Consider the following 15,308-nt stretch of genomic DNA (forward strand, 5'->3'; position numbering starts at 1 on the left):
CCTCACAGGGTGTCTGTTGTGGGGGAGGAAGGGAAAGGAGATTGTGAGCCACTCTGAGACACTTTGGAGTGGAGGGCAGGATGTAAATCCAATATCTTCATCTACCTCACATGGTGTCTGTTGTGGGGGAGGAAGGTAAAGGAGATTGTGAGCCCCTCTGAGACTCTTCGGAGTGGAGGGCGGGATATAAATCCAATATCTTCATCTACCTCACAGGGTGTCTGTTGTGGGGAAGGAAGTTAAGGAGATTGTGAGCTGTTCTGAGACTCTTCGGAGTGGAAGGCGGGATATAAATCCAATATCTTCTTCTTCTTCATAAGAAAAGAGGGCAGCAATGGAGCACTCCTCTCTCTTCCCCCACCAAAAGGATTTTCCATTAGGGAACGCTAGTGCAGTTTTCTACTCCCCAGGAAGATATGCGGCACTTTTCTGTTTCCTCCTGCCAATTTTCCAAGAGGACTTCCGTATCAAAAGAGATTAACTAGATTAACCCAGAGCAGATCATTGCTCAGCTTTCCAAGTTGTGTGATGTTGAGCTTTGAAAGCCCGAATGCATCCATTTCTTGTGCTGTGTGGATTTACAAAGAGGTCAGACCCCCTTCGTTCAAGCTCTGTTTTGTGCTGAGGATGGCAACGTTGGTCTGGATCTCCCCCTGCCATTGCATAACAAACAGAAACGGAAATTATCCCAAATAACAAAGGAAAGGAATTCATTGCCACAAACCCTAAATGCCAAGGCATTAATCATATGGTAGAAGAATACCCACAGGATCTTGGACAGACAGGAGCTGGGGTTGCAGTTGTCCTTAAATCACCTACTGCCTTTACAGTGTGTTGCACGAGAGTCAGAAACAGGGTTGTGGACCAATCCTCAGCAGTGTGTGAACATATGAACCTATGAAGCTGCCTTATACTGAATCAGACCCCCCTGGGTCCATCAAAGTCAGTATTGTCTTCTCAGACTGGCAGCGGCTCTCCAGGGTCTCAAGCTGAGGTTTTTCACACCATTTTGCCTGGACCCTTTTTTGGAGATGCCGGGGATTGAACCTGGGACCTTCTGCTTCCTAAGCAGATGCTCTACCACTGAGCCACCGTCCCATCCCCTGTGTGAATGCGAAAAGGGGTGGTGGGGTGGTGGGGAGGATTGCAACAGAATAAGAAATGGAATCTGAATTTCCATACCAAATAGACCATACGCAAGAGTTCTCTCTCCTTCTCTGAATATCTAAAAAAAAAAAAATTAAAAAGAGGAAAGTTTAAAAGGAGCTGTGCAAGGTTTAGTTTCCTGCTGGTATGGGCTTGAAATGAGGATTGGAGAGGAGGCAAAAGGCAGCATCCCCAATGCAATAAAAATAATAAATTCAGGGGTGTCAAACTCATTTGTTAGGAGGACCGGATCTGACACAAATGGGATTTTGTGGGGCCAGGCCATGTGTGTCATAAAATGTAACATGAGGTAGAAAAGATCTAAACTTTATAAAGGATACAGACAAACACAATTAAAGATATTATGCTAAAATACATACGTGCTTAAAATAGTTCGTTTAAAATGGAATGGTAGAGGAGCCAGTGGGATTTGGCCATGCAATTTTTAAAAATAAAATATCAAGAGAAAGCACAAGGATCACAGCAGAAACTAAAAGTATAAAACGCTCTGCACCTGGGAAGACATTAAAAGTGGGAGAATAGTGGGATTTGGCAAAGCAATTTTGAAAATAAAACACCAAGAAAAAGGACCGCAGCAGAAACTAAAAATATAAAATGATCTGAACAACAAGGAAAACAATGAAATGATTTTGCAGACTTCTCCTCCCACCCCAGTGTCTACTCAGATTGGCAATGGTGGTTCAGCGTAATATCCCCTTTTGGCTGTGGGTTCCCAGGTTAGAGTACTCACTAGGTCAGGTCCATTAAGCAGAGACAAGCTGTCTCAAAGCATCAACCCTTTATTTGCAAGGTCACATAACTCCAGGAAGCATGAGCTTCAAGCTAGCTATAGGAAAATTGGAAGTGAAACTGATATCCACTCCATTGAAACACATTGCAGCACAGACAAAGTTACAAGGAAAACATGGAATGGATTTTCCATTAAGGTCTGGGCCCTATCTATCTGGCCACAGAGACCGTAATAGAAAATCCATTCAATGTTTTCCTTGCAGCTTTGCTTCCTGCTGCAGCCAGCAAAGACAAGGCAGAAAGAGCAGGGAACTTCAGCAGCCTTGGAGCTTCAAAGGATGAGAACAGAAGGGGGAGAAGGGGAGAGAAAAGAGCCCCACAGGCCTAATTGGCAGGCTGGTTCTGGCCTACAGGCTGGACATTTGACACCCCAATTTAATTGTTGCATGCAAGCCAAATAAAGGGAGGAATCATCAACGCACAATAAAAGTGACCTTAGATGTAAAGAGAGAGGAACACGGGAGTGGGAATCCTAAAGCTTTGAAAACATTTTTCCTTCTCATACTTTAATGAACAATTTTTTTTTATTATGGCAGTCTTCAGAAGCCTAATATTAAAATGGCAAATGAGCCACACGGACCTTGTGCAAACTGCAAAGCTTAAGAATTGCTTGGGACCGATCCGTTTGGAGGACAGGGTGCAATCAGCTTTTTAAAACTGCCAAGATCATGACCAAGGTGCAGGATCAAATTAGAGAATCACAAAGAGAAAACCATGCAAATGTGCAAGGGCAGGAAATCATTGTTACTGTGCAGCTGCTCTAGAGCATTGGTGAAAATACACCCCCCCCCTTTATTCAATTTAGTGGCATAAGACTAAAGAAGTCCCCCAGAGCTTCTGCCACATGACAGAAATTGCAAGTTGCAATTTACAAATTGCAACCCTGTAACAAGTGTGGTGGCATGGCAGCCAACTTTGCACAGGCATACATGCACACACATGTTGCCAATAATCACAGCTTGCAATGGATTTTACCATGCATTCTGTACACTCGACATGTTCCCCCATATTATGAGATTATGACTTTCCAATTTTTCACAGTGGCTGATGATAACACAGAAGAGAATCACGTAGTGTTTGAAGACGATATTGGATTTATATCCCACCCTCCACTCCGAAGAGTCTCAGAGCGGCTCACAATCTCCTTTACCTTCCTCCCCCCACAACAGACACCCTGTGAGGTAGATGAAGATATGGGATTTATATCCTGCCCTCCACTCCGAAGAGTATCAGAGCGGCTCACAATCTCCTTTACCTTCCTCCCCCCACAACAGACACCCTGTGAGGTACATGAAGATATTGGATTTATATCCCGCCTTCCACTCCGAAGAGTATCAGAGTGCCTCACAATCTCCTTTGCCTTCCTCCCCCAAAACAGACAGCCTGTGAGGTAGATGAAGATACTGGATTTATATCCCACCCTCCACTCCGAAGAGTCTCAGAGGGGCTCACAATCTCCTTTCCCTTCCTCCCCCACAACAGACACCCTGTGAGGCGGGTGGGGCTGGAGAAGGCTCTCACAGCAGCTGCCCTTTCAAGAACAGAGTCCCAGAACGGCCTACAATCTCTTTTCCCTTCCTCCCCCTCAACAGATGCACTGTGAGGTGGGTGCGGTTGAGAGGGCTCTCACAGCAGCTGTCCTTTCAAGGACAGAGTCTCAGAGCGGCCTACAATCTCCTTTCCCTTCCTCCCCCACAACAGACACCCTGTGAGGTGGGTGGGGCTGGAGAGGGCTCTCACAGCAGTTGCCTTTTCAAGGACAACCTCTGCCAGAGCTATTTTTTTCATTTTTTTTCATTTTATTCGATTTATATCCCGCCCTCCCCACCGAGGCGGCTCAGGGTGGCTAGCAAGGCCATGCTAGCAGGTGCAAGTGGAGGAGTGGGGAATCAAACCCGGTTCTCCCAGATAAGAGTCCGCACACTTCACCACTACACCAAACTGGCTCTCCAGTGTTTGGCAGCATGGAAAACAGGACTTAGCAGCTCCTTGTCAGTTTCAAAAAAGGTCTTGTCAGATTTCAGTTCCTCCAAATTAGTTTTCTTAGCCATGCCTTGAAACCTCAGACATACATTTCACGGCGTCTTCCCATCATTTTTCGTTACTTCAGAGGCTGAAATTCGGGCTTGCCAACTTTAAGGGGGAGACAAGAGATAACCCTAAGATTCCGTGATAACCAGCCTCCAAACCAATAAATAAACCATTAAATCCATACAAAACGATTTATAGCGTTTAAATACTCTCATAAATATTATTTACAAACATACCCTGATAAACAGAACATCTAATATAAACATACAAGAAGGACACAATCTCAAACAGTTCATAGTATATAGTCCCAAGTAGATAACAATCCGTCCTTCCACGTATAAAGGGAGTCCTCGGTCCACTTGCTCCTGAGGAGACCCTGTAATATTTCTGGATTGAAAACAAATCCGCCAGTATCATAACGCCCCTGTATAAATCGATGGTGCGGTCTCATTTGGAGTACTGTGCACAGTTCTGGTCGCCGCACCTCAAAAAGGATATTATAGCATTGGAGAAAGTCCAGAGAAGGGCAACTAGAATGATTAAAGGGCTGGAGCACTTTCCCTATGAAGAAAGGTTGAAATGCTTGGGACTCTTTAGCTTGGAGAAACGTCGACTGCGGGGTGACATGATAGAGGTTTACAAGATAATGCATGGGATGGAGAAAGTAGAGAAAGAAGTACTCTTCTCCCTTTCTCACAATACAAGAACTCGTGGGCATTCGATGAAATTGCTGAGCAGACAGGTTAAAACGGATAAAAGGAAGTCCTTCTTCACCCAAAGGGTGATTAACATGTGGAATTCACTGCCACAGGAGGTGGTGGCGGCCACAAGCATAGCCACCTTCAAGAGGGGTTTAGATAAAAATATGGATTACAGGTCCATCAGTGGCTATTAGCCACAGTGTGTGTGTATATAAAATTTTTTGCCACTGTGTGACACAGAGTGTTGGACTGGATGGGCCGTTGGCCTGATCCAACATGGCTTCTCTTATGTTCTTATGGATGATTCTACTTGAAGCATACACGGCCAGACACAGCTGTACTTTATGTTCCCTCATTTCATCAAAATCCGTCTCTTCTCTAACAAATCAATTACAGTTCTCAAAAAGGTCTTTAGTGTGCTCCTGGATAATCGGAGAGGTTTACCCTGTTTATCAGGGTATGTTTGCAAGTAATGTTTATGAGAGTATTTAAACACTATAAATCATTTTGTATGGATTTATTGCTTTATTCATTGGTTTGGAGGCTGGTTATTGTGGAACTTTAGGATTATCTCTTGTCACTTTCTGCTCTGATTCTCCCTGTGTTGCTTAACCTTCAGGGGGAGCCCGGAGAGCTCCTGGGATTAGTTCTGATCTCCAGATGACAGAGATGATCTCCCCTGGAGAAAATGGCTGCTTGGAAGTATAGACTGTCTGGCATTGTACCCTGCTCAGTCACAGGGTCAGATTAAGACCAGCTGATGCCCTCAGCACAGCCCAACAATGGTGCCGCTTGGCCCTTCCACTGATTAACTGGCAAGACTCAGCAAGTACTGAAGGTGAAATAAGAGATTAAAAAATCCGTTTCTTTCCAGGCCACCCCCCAGGCCAGACCCCACAACTATATTAAATATAAACTTGAAAGAAATATTTAGTTAACACTAAATAGCAGTAAGCATTATAAGCAAAAAATGAGGGAGGGGTGGTGGCTCAGTGGCAGAGCATCTGCTCGGTAAGCAGAAGGTCCCAGGTTCAATCCCCGGCATCTCCCAACTAAAAAGGGCCCAAGCAAATAGGCGTGGAAAAACCTCAGCTTGAGACCCTGGAGTGCCGCTGCCAGTCTGAGTAGACAAGACTGACTTGGATGGACCCAGGGGGGTCTGATTCCGTAGAAGGCAGCTGCATATGTTAGGGAGGGATGGTGACTCAGTGGTAGAGCATCTGCCTGGTAAGCAGAAGGTCCCAGGTTCAATCCCCGGCATCTCCCAACTAAAAAGGGCCCAAGCAAATAGGCGTGAAAAAACCTCAGCTTGAGACCCTGGAGAGCCGCTGCCAGTCTGAGTAGACAAGACTGACTTGGATGGACCCAGGGGGGTCTGATTCCGTAGAAGGCAGCTTCATATGTTAGGGAGGGATGGTGACTCAGTGGTAGAGCATCTGCCTGGTAAGCAGAAGGTCCCAGGTTCAATCCCCGGCATCTCCCAACTAAAAAGGGCCCAAGCAAATAGGCGTGGAAAAAGCTCAGCTTGAGACCCTGGAGAGCTGCTGCCAGTCTGAGTAGCCAATACTGACTTGGATGGACTGAGCGAGGGTCTGATTCAGTAGAAGGCAGCTTCATATGTTCATATACGTTCAAACAAACCCTCTGTGGTGCCCCCCCCCGAAAAAAAAAAGGGTCAAGGTAGCCCCCTGTGCAAGCACTAGTCGTTTCAGACTCTGGGTGCTTTGCAGTGTTTTCACAGCAGACTTTTTACAGGGTGGTTTGCCATTGCCTTCCCCTGACTTATGTGCTCAGTTCCCTGTACACATGCTTATTTTGCTGCATGGTTAATCCAAGGCTCCCCTCACCAGGCCCCACCCCAAATCTCCAGGTGGCAGCCCTAAGTAGGGGGAGGGAGGAGGAGGAGGAGGAGGAGGAGAAGAAGAAGAAGAAGGAGAAGGAGGAGGAGGAGGAGGAGAAGAAGAAGAAGAAGAAGAAGAAGAAGAAGAAGAAGAAGAAGAAGAAGAAGAAGAAGAAGAAGAAGAAGAAGAAGAAGAAGAAGAAGAAGAAGAAGAAGAAGAAGAAGAAGAAGAAGAAGAAGAAGCTTCTGTCATAAGGTTTTGGCCCAAATAACAGAGCATCACCCTGACATCCTGGATGTGATTGTCACTTCCAGGTCGCGTGGGCAGTGACACGTTGGTGCACATTGGATGGATCTTCCTCTTTTTCAAAGTAAGTCTCCCCCCCCCCTGCTGTCGGCCTGCTGATCAGCAGCAGGGAAGCGGGTCCTTTCAGCAGGGGATCCCCACCTCCCTCAGGGCCTGCGGGGGCGGGGGGGTGTCTGGCAACCCTAATTTCCAGCCACAGAACTGCGGTATGATTTGTAGACTGACTCATAGACGTTGCAAGAGAAACACAGCTTGTTCCCTTCTGATCCTAACTGTAGATTCAGCTGTTTTTGTTAAGCCCTCTCCATTGGGGGGAGCCAGCGCTGCCGGTTAAAAGAAGAGGGAGGGTGGGAACAGAACACCTCTAGACCACAGGTGCGATTCCTCGAAGGAGGTCTGTGGGTAATCTGTATCCACAGCTGTTTCTCAGCTAGTAAAGTGCAAGAGAGTGTGGAAAAGCAGACTGCTAAAGGAGGTCTGTTCCTCTCTGGTGGGAATTTCGCACTCACCGTCTTAATAAGTCTGTGCTGTTTTAATTTAGTTCTGCTTGTGCTTCACAAAGCCCCTGTGTCATGCCCGTTATTGCAGGAGTGATCCACTGACGGCCTAGCGATGCATTTGAAGCAGCCAGCTAATTGGCTGTGGTCCCATGCACGTGGGACTTAATTTCCAAGTAGATGTGCATAACATTACTTTGTAAATAAACTAGTGGCGACCATTATGTCAGCTAGTTCACAACCAGCTTCGTTGCATAAGGTATCTAGTGTTGACACATTTTGTTAAGGTTTTTGCTTCAAAATTCTCTCAAATACAGTCAAATTTGAATGCTGGTCAAGCATTGTGAATTTTCTAGTTATTATAATTGTCAGATCGTAGAATTGTTACGAACCATGAATTCGATTCAGGCACATCAAAGTAGCAAACCCCCTCCATGGCTTCTTTCGCTTTTACTAACAAATGCAGGAATGTCCTCTTTGAAGATAAGACCTCCTGGGACTCATTCCCAGGCCCAGCGAGGCCTGGACCCAGGATGAGCCAACCGTAATAAAGATAAGGAAGTTAGAGTGTGAATTTCACACATGAATGTAGAATTGTTTATAGAACCTTTGCTGTGCCATTTTAAAGGTTGTTGTTACTAAGTATCAGTTCCAATACCTAGCTCAACTGAGCCACATGGATTATCAATAAACCAAACTTTGTTTCAAAATCCAAGGACTGGTTATTTTGAAATCTCATGCTTGGTATTTATGAGCCATTTTGACTTAATTACTATGATAGATATTGAGAAAACCTTGTGTCTTGTGAAGGCCAACACTTGTACTTTGGATCCTTGTCCATCCTGGATGCTGAAATCTTGTAAGGATCACATCAGTGAGCCCCTCATGCCCATCATAAGTCAAGTCACTTTTCTCAGTCATTAAAAGGGCATTTATTTATCCACTAGTTAAAAGCACCATAGCTAGAAAAGTGTGTTGTGGCCAATTGCCATCCAATCCCTAATTTGTGTTTTCTAGTCAAGATGATTGAAAGAATGGTTGCAGAACAGCTCCAGTCCCCCTCTGCTCTAGACTCCTTTTCAGTCTGGTTTGAGAGACACTGTGGTATAGTACTTAAGAGTGATGGAGTCTAATCTGGAGAACTGGGTTTGATTCCTCACTCCACCACATTAAGCCTTGGGCCAGCCCCAGTTCTCTCAGATTTCTCTCAGCCCCATCTACCTCACAAAGTGCCTGTTGTGTGGAGAGGATGGGAAGGCAATTCTAAGCCAGTCTGAGACTCGTAAGGGTAGAGAAAACCAACTCTTCTTCTTCTTGAGGACAGGCTATGGGCTTGAGATGGTGCTCGTGGCTTTAGTTGATCTCTGAATGTGACAGTTTCTGTGTAGCTCTCATCAACTCAGCCTCTTTAAATCAAATAAGGAGTTTATTGAAGAGATACATGTTAACAGCAAAGACGTTTCTTGTTAGAACTCACTACCCAAGGTGGGGGGTAGATACTTATACTCTACGTCTGGCAGTTAATAACGTAAGCAGTTCAAGGCACAAAAAGCAAGTGGCAAAAGCATTTGAAATATATTTGCCCAAATTGCCCCTAAATTAAATTCGGAATCGGTCCCTATTCTCCTGTATGCTGATGATGCTGCCTTATCCCTCACCAAAGTGGGATCAATGCAATCTTTATCATTTTTCATTTTATACTGCACCCAGAACTCCTTATTCATCAACTGTGACAAGACTAAAATCCTGCTCTTCTCCAAATCATGGAAACGGCATACTTGGAAAATTAACGGCAGATGCATTGACCAAGTTAAATTTTTTAGGTACTTCAGAGTTCTTTTCCATTATAATTTGAAATGGTCCATGCATCATGATCAAGCTCTTCTTATGGCCAAGCACGAGTTTTTGGCATTAACTTATTTCTATTATCAAAAAGACAATCAATTTGTCCCAGCTGCTTTGCAGATTTTTTGCACTACATTACTCCCTCAGTTACCTGTGTGATTCCAGTGTTTCAGCAAAAATGCCAAAAAATTCACAGCTTCTTTTTTATGCTGCATCCTGGGCATTCCCAACTCTCTGCGTTATTTCCCCCTGTGCGCTGAATTGAGTCTCCACACAGTAGTCTAAAATCTGAATTACCACAATCAAATACTGGCTCCACCTTTATTTTCACCCTTTACCCAATAGTCTGATTTCTCTTTTATTTGCAGACCCTTATACCCCTAAATGGTTCTGTTCAGTACTCGGGAAAATCAAATCAATCAGCAATATAGATTCATTGACAAACTCCAGCAATGTGGTTTGGATCCTGTTACTGTTAGGTGAACCTGTAACTGGTTGGCAGATTGCACCCAAAGAGTGCTTGTGGATGGTTCCTCATCCTCTTGGAGAGGAGTGACAAGTGGAGTGCCTCAAGGATCTGTCCTGGGGCCTGTTTTGTTCAACATCTTTATCAATAATTTGGATGAAGGAATAGCGGGAATGCTTATTAAATTTGCAGGTGATACTAAATTGGGAGGGGTTGCAAACACAGAAGAAGAAACAGGATACAGGATGACCTTGACAGGCTGGAAAAATGGGTTAAAATCAATAAAATGAATTTTAACAGGGATAAATGTAAAGTTCTGCATTTAGGTAGGAAAAGTCCAATGCATGGTTATAGGATGGGGGAGACGTGTCTTAGCAGTAGTATGTGCGAAAAGGATCTAGGGGTCTTAGTGGATCATACGCTGAACATGAGTCAACAGTGTGATGCAGTGGCTAAAAAGGCGAATGCAATTTTGGGGTGTATCAACAGAAGTATAGTGTCCAGATCACGTGATGTGATGGTATCACTTTACTCTGCTCTGGTAAGACCTCACCTGGAGTATTGTGTTCAGTTTTGGGCACCACATTTTAAGAAGAATATACACAAGCTGAAACAGGTCCAGAGGAAGGTGACAAAGATGGTGAAGGGTCTGGAGACCAAGTCTTATGACTGGAACTTATAGGTTGAAATTAAATAAAAAGAGTTTCCTGCTCAACATTAGGAAGAACTTCCTGACCGTTAGAGCGATTCCTCAGTGGAACAGGCTTCCTCGGGAGGTGGTGGGCTCTCCTTCCTTGGAGGTTTTTAAACAGAGGCTAGATGGCAATGAAGATCCTGTGAATTTAGGGAGAAGTGTTTGTGAGTTTCCTGCATTGTGCAGGGGGTTGGACTAGATGACCCTAGAGGTTTCTTCCAATTCTCTGATTCTATTATTCTACTTGGAATGATTTCTTTAAAACAGAGAACTACCGGTCAGGAAATATTCCGCTCTTTTCATTCTTTTGTGACAAAGTATAATCTTCCATTGCATAAACTGGTTTCGATCACTACTGATGGAGCACGAGCAGTGACAGGGGAGGTTTTCATAGGCCTCTGTAGAGAGCATGACGACTTTCCAGATTTCCTTTCTTACCACTGTATCATTCACCAGCAAGTTTTGACTCAATACAAAGACTGTCATGGACATCACTTTCAAAATTGTAAATTCAGTTTGTGGACGATCACTTCAAAGACGGCTTTCAATCTTACTCTTGATGAAGGGGCAGCGGAAATCATTTTGCACATAGATTAAGGTGGCTAAGTAGGCACAAAGTTCTGCAAAGATTTCGTGATTTGCTGAATGAAATCAGAAGGTTTTTGAAGGAGAGGGGAGATGACAAAGCAGAGTTGGAAGATGAGGAGTGGTTATGTGATCTATAATTTCACATGACTTTACAGGCAAACTAAGTGATATGAACATTGAACTATAAGGAAAAAACAAATGCATTGGCGAGATGATGAGTACAGTTTCATCCTACAAGAGCAAATTTGAGCTAATGATGACTGACCTTGCAAACAACACTTTTGATCATTTTCCTAATAAGCAGGACCATCTGGGACAATATCCAGATTTTGCTTTTCAGAACGAAAAGTTTGTGACAGAAATCTGCTCTGTTATCCAGGAATTCGAAAAAAGATTCTGTGACTTCCAAAGAACTGAAAAAGTTGTGGAGTACTTGTCATACGCATTCAAAGCAGATATAGACATTAAGGAAACTGCAGCTGCTATCAGTAAAAATTACTCATAGAGCAAGGCATCTCTTGAAAACGAAATAGTAACCCTTAAAAATGACATTTTTCTCAAGATCCATGCTGAGCAAGAATCATTTTGAAAGCTAGTGCCTAGAGACAAATTCCCAACTTGAGAAGGTGAAGTGAGAATGCTCATCTTTTGAGTGTGTGTCTGGTTGGAGAAGATCAAGGACTAGTTGGAATGCTCATCTTTTGAGTGAGTGTCTGGTTGGGGAAGAGCAAGGACCAGTAGGAATGCTCATCTTTTGAGTAAGTATCTAGTTGGGGAAGAGCAAGGACCAGTGGGAATGCTCATCTTTTGAGTGTGTGCCTGGTTGGGGAAGAGCAAGGACCAGTGAGAATGCTCATCTTCTGTGTGTCTGGTTGAAGAAGATCAAGGACTACTTGGAATGCTCATCTTTGGAGTGAATGTCTGATTGGGGAATAGCAAGGACCAGTGGGAATGCTCATCTTCTGAGCGTGTGTCTAGTTGGAGAAGATCAAGGACTAGTTGGAATGCTCATCTTTTGAATGAGTGTCTGGTTGGGGAAGAGCAAGGACCAGTGGGAATGTTCATCTTCTGAGTGTGTGTCTGGTTGGAGAAGATCAAAGACTAGTTGGAATGCTCATCTTTTGAATGAGTGTCTGGTTAGGGAAGAGCAAGGACCAGTGGGAATGTTCATCTTCTGAGTGTGTGTCTGGTTGGAGAAGATCAAGGACTAGTTGGAATGCTCATCTTTTGAGTGAGTGTCTGGTTGGGGAAGAGCAAGGACCAGTGGGAATGTTCATCTTCTGAGTGTGTGTCTGGTTGGAGAAGATCAAGGACCAGTGGAAATGTTCATCTTCTGAGTGTGTGTCTGGTTGGAGAAGATCAAGGACTAGTTGGAATGCTCATCTTTTGAGTGAGTGGTTGGGGAAGAGCAAGGACCAGTGGGAATGTTCATCTTCTGAGCATGTGTCTGGTTGGAAAAGATCAAGGACTAGTTGGAATGCTCATCTTTTGAGTGAGTGTCTGGTTGGGGAATAGCAAGGACCAGTGGGAATGCTCATCTTTTGAGTCACTGCACCTGGGAGGAATTTCTCTGTATTTGGGGGTAAGTTCCCCCCTGCCAGCCAGCTGTTTGGTGGTGGTGAGGTGGGACCTGGCATGGGGGAAATGTCTGCTTTCACTGGGGGGGTCTGGCAACCCTAGGTAAGGCAGCAGCCAGTGCCCAAGGCTTCCATTGTAAGAAAGTCTTCTTGTGGACATTTATATATCTTGAGTGGAGCTGGAATGTTGCCACTCTTGTCCCATCCATTCTCTCTTTATTAATTTATTTACTTTATTTATATCCTGCTCCCCCCCCCCCCGCCACCCAAATTGGGACCAAAACAGCTTACATTGTTCTTCTCTCCTCCATTTTATCCTCACAACAACCTTGTGAGAGTAGGTTATGATGAGGGTTACATGACTGGCCTCAGGTCATCCAGGAAACTTCTGTGGCCAAGTTAGGATTGGAATCTGAGTTTCCTGACACTTTAATTATAATACTATACTCTCTCTCTCCCCCTGTGGGTTTACTTGCCTCCTGCCCAGAGAAATCGACAGGGAATAGTTGCTGAATGTTGTCCAAATGCAGTGGACAAAGCAAAGCATAAGCTGAGGCCAATGTTGGAGCTCCTTTCTGTGACACACAGGCAAGTTAAAGGAAGCGGAGTTCCTTTCTCGCTAGTAGGCCTAGTAAATGTTTATGGCATCCTCCTTGCGCATCTGATATTTTTATAGTCACTGAGAGAAGAGTCCCTTGGAATGCTGTTGCTTCTGCTGCTGCTGCAACCCCCCTTTATGTGGAAAATGACTCCCGCTGGTCCAGCATACAAGGAAAACGAGTCTGCCGTCCTCTGTTTTTCTAGCCTCGTTGAATGTTTTCATCCCTCGCTTTTGACACTTTTATGCACTTGTGTTGTAAAAAGCTCGTAATTCTCTTGCAAGGAGAAAACAGCCATATTGCCCCATCTCACCAAATGACAGCTTTACAGCTGACAAAACTGCTGTGATTAACCTAATGTGGATATAATTAGACTTTGTGTGGATCTTCTTTCTTGCCGCAAGAAACCTACATTTCCAACATACAAACAAGCCAAGTTCAGTGACTGAATCATTGCCATAGTCTTGGAAACCCTGCAACATGACTTCCAGGTGCAGACATGCGCGCACACACGCACACACAATAGATAAAAATACGAAAAACAACATAAAAAGGAAAAAGAAAGAGACCCTGCAGCATAGAGAGCCAGTTTGGTGCAGTGGTTAAGTGTGCGGACTCTTATCTGGGAGAACCGGGTTTGATTCCCCACTCCTCCACTTGCACCTGCTGGAATGGCCTTGGGTCAGCCATAGCTCTGGCAGAGGTTGTCCTTGAAAGGGCAGCTGCCGTGAGAGCCCTCTCAGCCGCACCCACCTCACAGAGTGTCTGTTGTGGGGGAGGAAGGGAAAGGAGATTATGAGCCGCTCTGAGCCTCTGTCCTTAAAAGGGCAGCTGCTGTGAGAGCCCTCTTAGCCCCATCCACTTCACAGGGTGTCTGTTGTGGGGGAGGAAGGTAAAGGAGATTGTGAGCCACTCTGAGACTCTGTCCTTGAAAGGGCAGCTGCCGTGAGAGCCCTCTCAGCCCCACCCACCTCACAGGATGTCTGTTGTGGGGGTGGAAGGTAAAGGAGATTGTGAGCCGCTCTGAGACTCTGTCCTTGAAAGGGCAGCTGCTGTGAGAGCCCTCTCAGCCCCACCCACCTCACAGGGTGTCTGTTGTGTGGGAGGAAGGTAAAGGAGATTGTGAGCCGCTCTGAGACTGTCCTTGAAAGGGCAGCTGCTGTGAGAGCCCTCTCCAGCCCCACCCACTTCACAGGGCGTCTGTTGTGGGGGAGGAAGGGAAAGGAGATTGTGAGCCACTCTGAGACTCTTCAGAGTGGAGGGCAGGATATAAATCCAATATCTTCTTCTTCTAGAGCTAAGGGTAGAAAGAACAGATGACACAAGGGGCCATGCAACAACTGCTGTTTTTAAAACGGCAAAGCTATAACACCTTTGGAATTAACTAGTTGATGACGGATGGCTGTAGGGAAGAGCCTACCTTGCAGAGATCAAAAGTGGATAGAAAATGGAAGGATGAGGCCACACAGATGAATGTGAGCCGTGCCAAAGGTCCCCTGACCCATCTCATAGATGCACTGGACTGTGGGAATTCACCTTGAAGAGCTACCGGATTGCTCCACCTGGCTCCAAGTGTTGTGAGGAGCAGGGGGAGGAGCCTCCCCCTTCCCTCCTGTGCCGTTTTGCCTCCCGGAAATGGCTGAGAGGGGACTGCTTGTGCCAGTTTGGTGTAGTGGTTAAGAGTGGCAGACTCTAATCTGGAGATCCGGGTTTGAGTCCCCCCTCTGCCTCCACACGCAGACAACTAGGTGACCTTGGGTTAGTCTCAAGAGCACTTCTCCAAGAGCTCTCTCAGCCCCACCTACCTCACAGGGGGTGGGATCGCACTGGGGATACGGCTCAGGAGTATCCTGACTTTGAAAAAGCAGGTGTTCATTGAGGCATGCCACGGCAATCACATAGCCCCCACCCTGCTGCTGGGAGAGGTACGGGCCACACACGCGCAAGAGTGTGCTCCTGCACATACAGGGTATATGCATTGTACACCACAGCCATTCAGTGCCCGCCCACCCACCAGGGCCCCAGGGCTAGCAGGGTGGGGACACCCAATTCGACCTCACCCCCCGCGGCACCACGCAGCCTCCCCGCCCCCCTGCGGCCGCGCAGCCTCCCCTCCCTGACTCTCCTCGCAGCGCTTCCTCTTCCGCCCTCCATTTCTACCATTTTAAGGCAGAAGAGGGGCAGTGAAGCGCCGCCTTCTCTGGCTC

At 45.7% G+C, this 15,308-nt stretch overlaps 1 non-coding gene across 1 annotated transcript; it reads right to left on the minus strand.

The window, feature by feature from the left end:
* Window positions 1-1,026: 1,026 nt before the first annotated feature.
* TRNAP-AGG (transfer RNA proline (anticodon AGG)) lies at window positions 1,027-1,104 on the minus strand. The gene has a single exon. It is a non-coding gene; the product is annotated as a tRNA-Pro (tRNA).
* Window positions 1,105-15,308: the final 14,204 nt, after the last annotated feature.

The sequence above is a fragment of the Heteronotia binoei genome, chromosome 4 (genome assembly GCF_032191835.1).
Source record: "Heteronotia binoei isolate CCM8104 ecotype False Entrance Well chromosome 4, APGP_CSIRO_Hbin_v1, whole genome shotgun sequence".
NCBI lineage: Eukaryota > Metazoa > Chordata > Lepidosauria > Squamata > Gekkonidae > Heteronotia > Heteronotia binoei.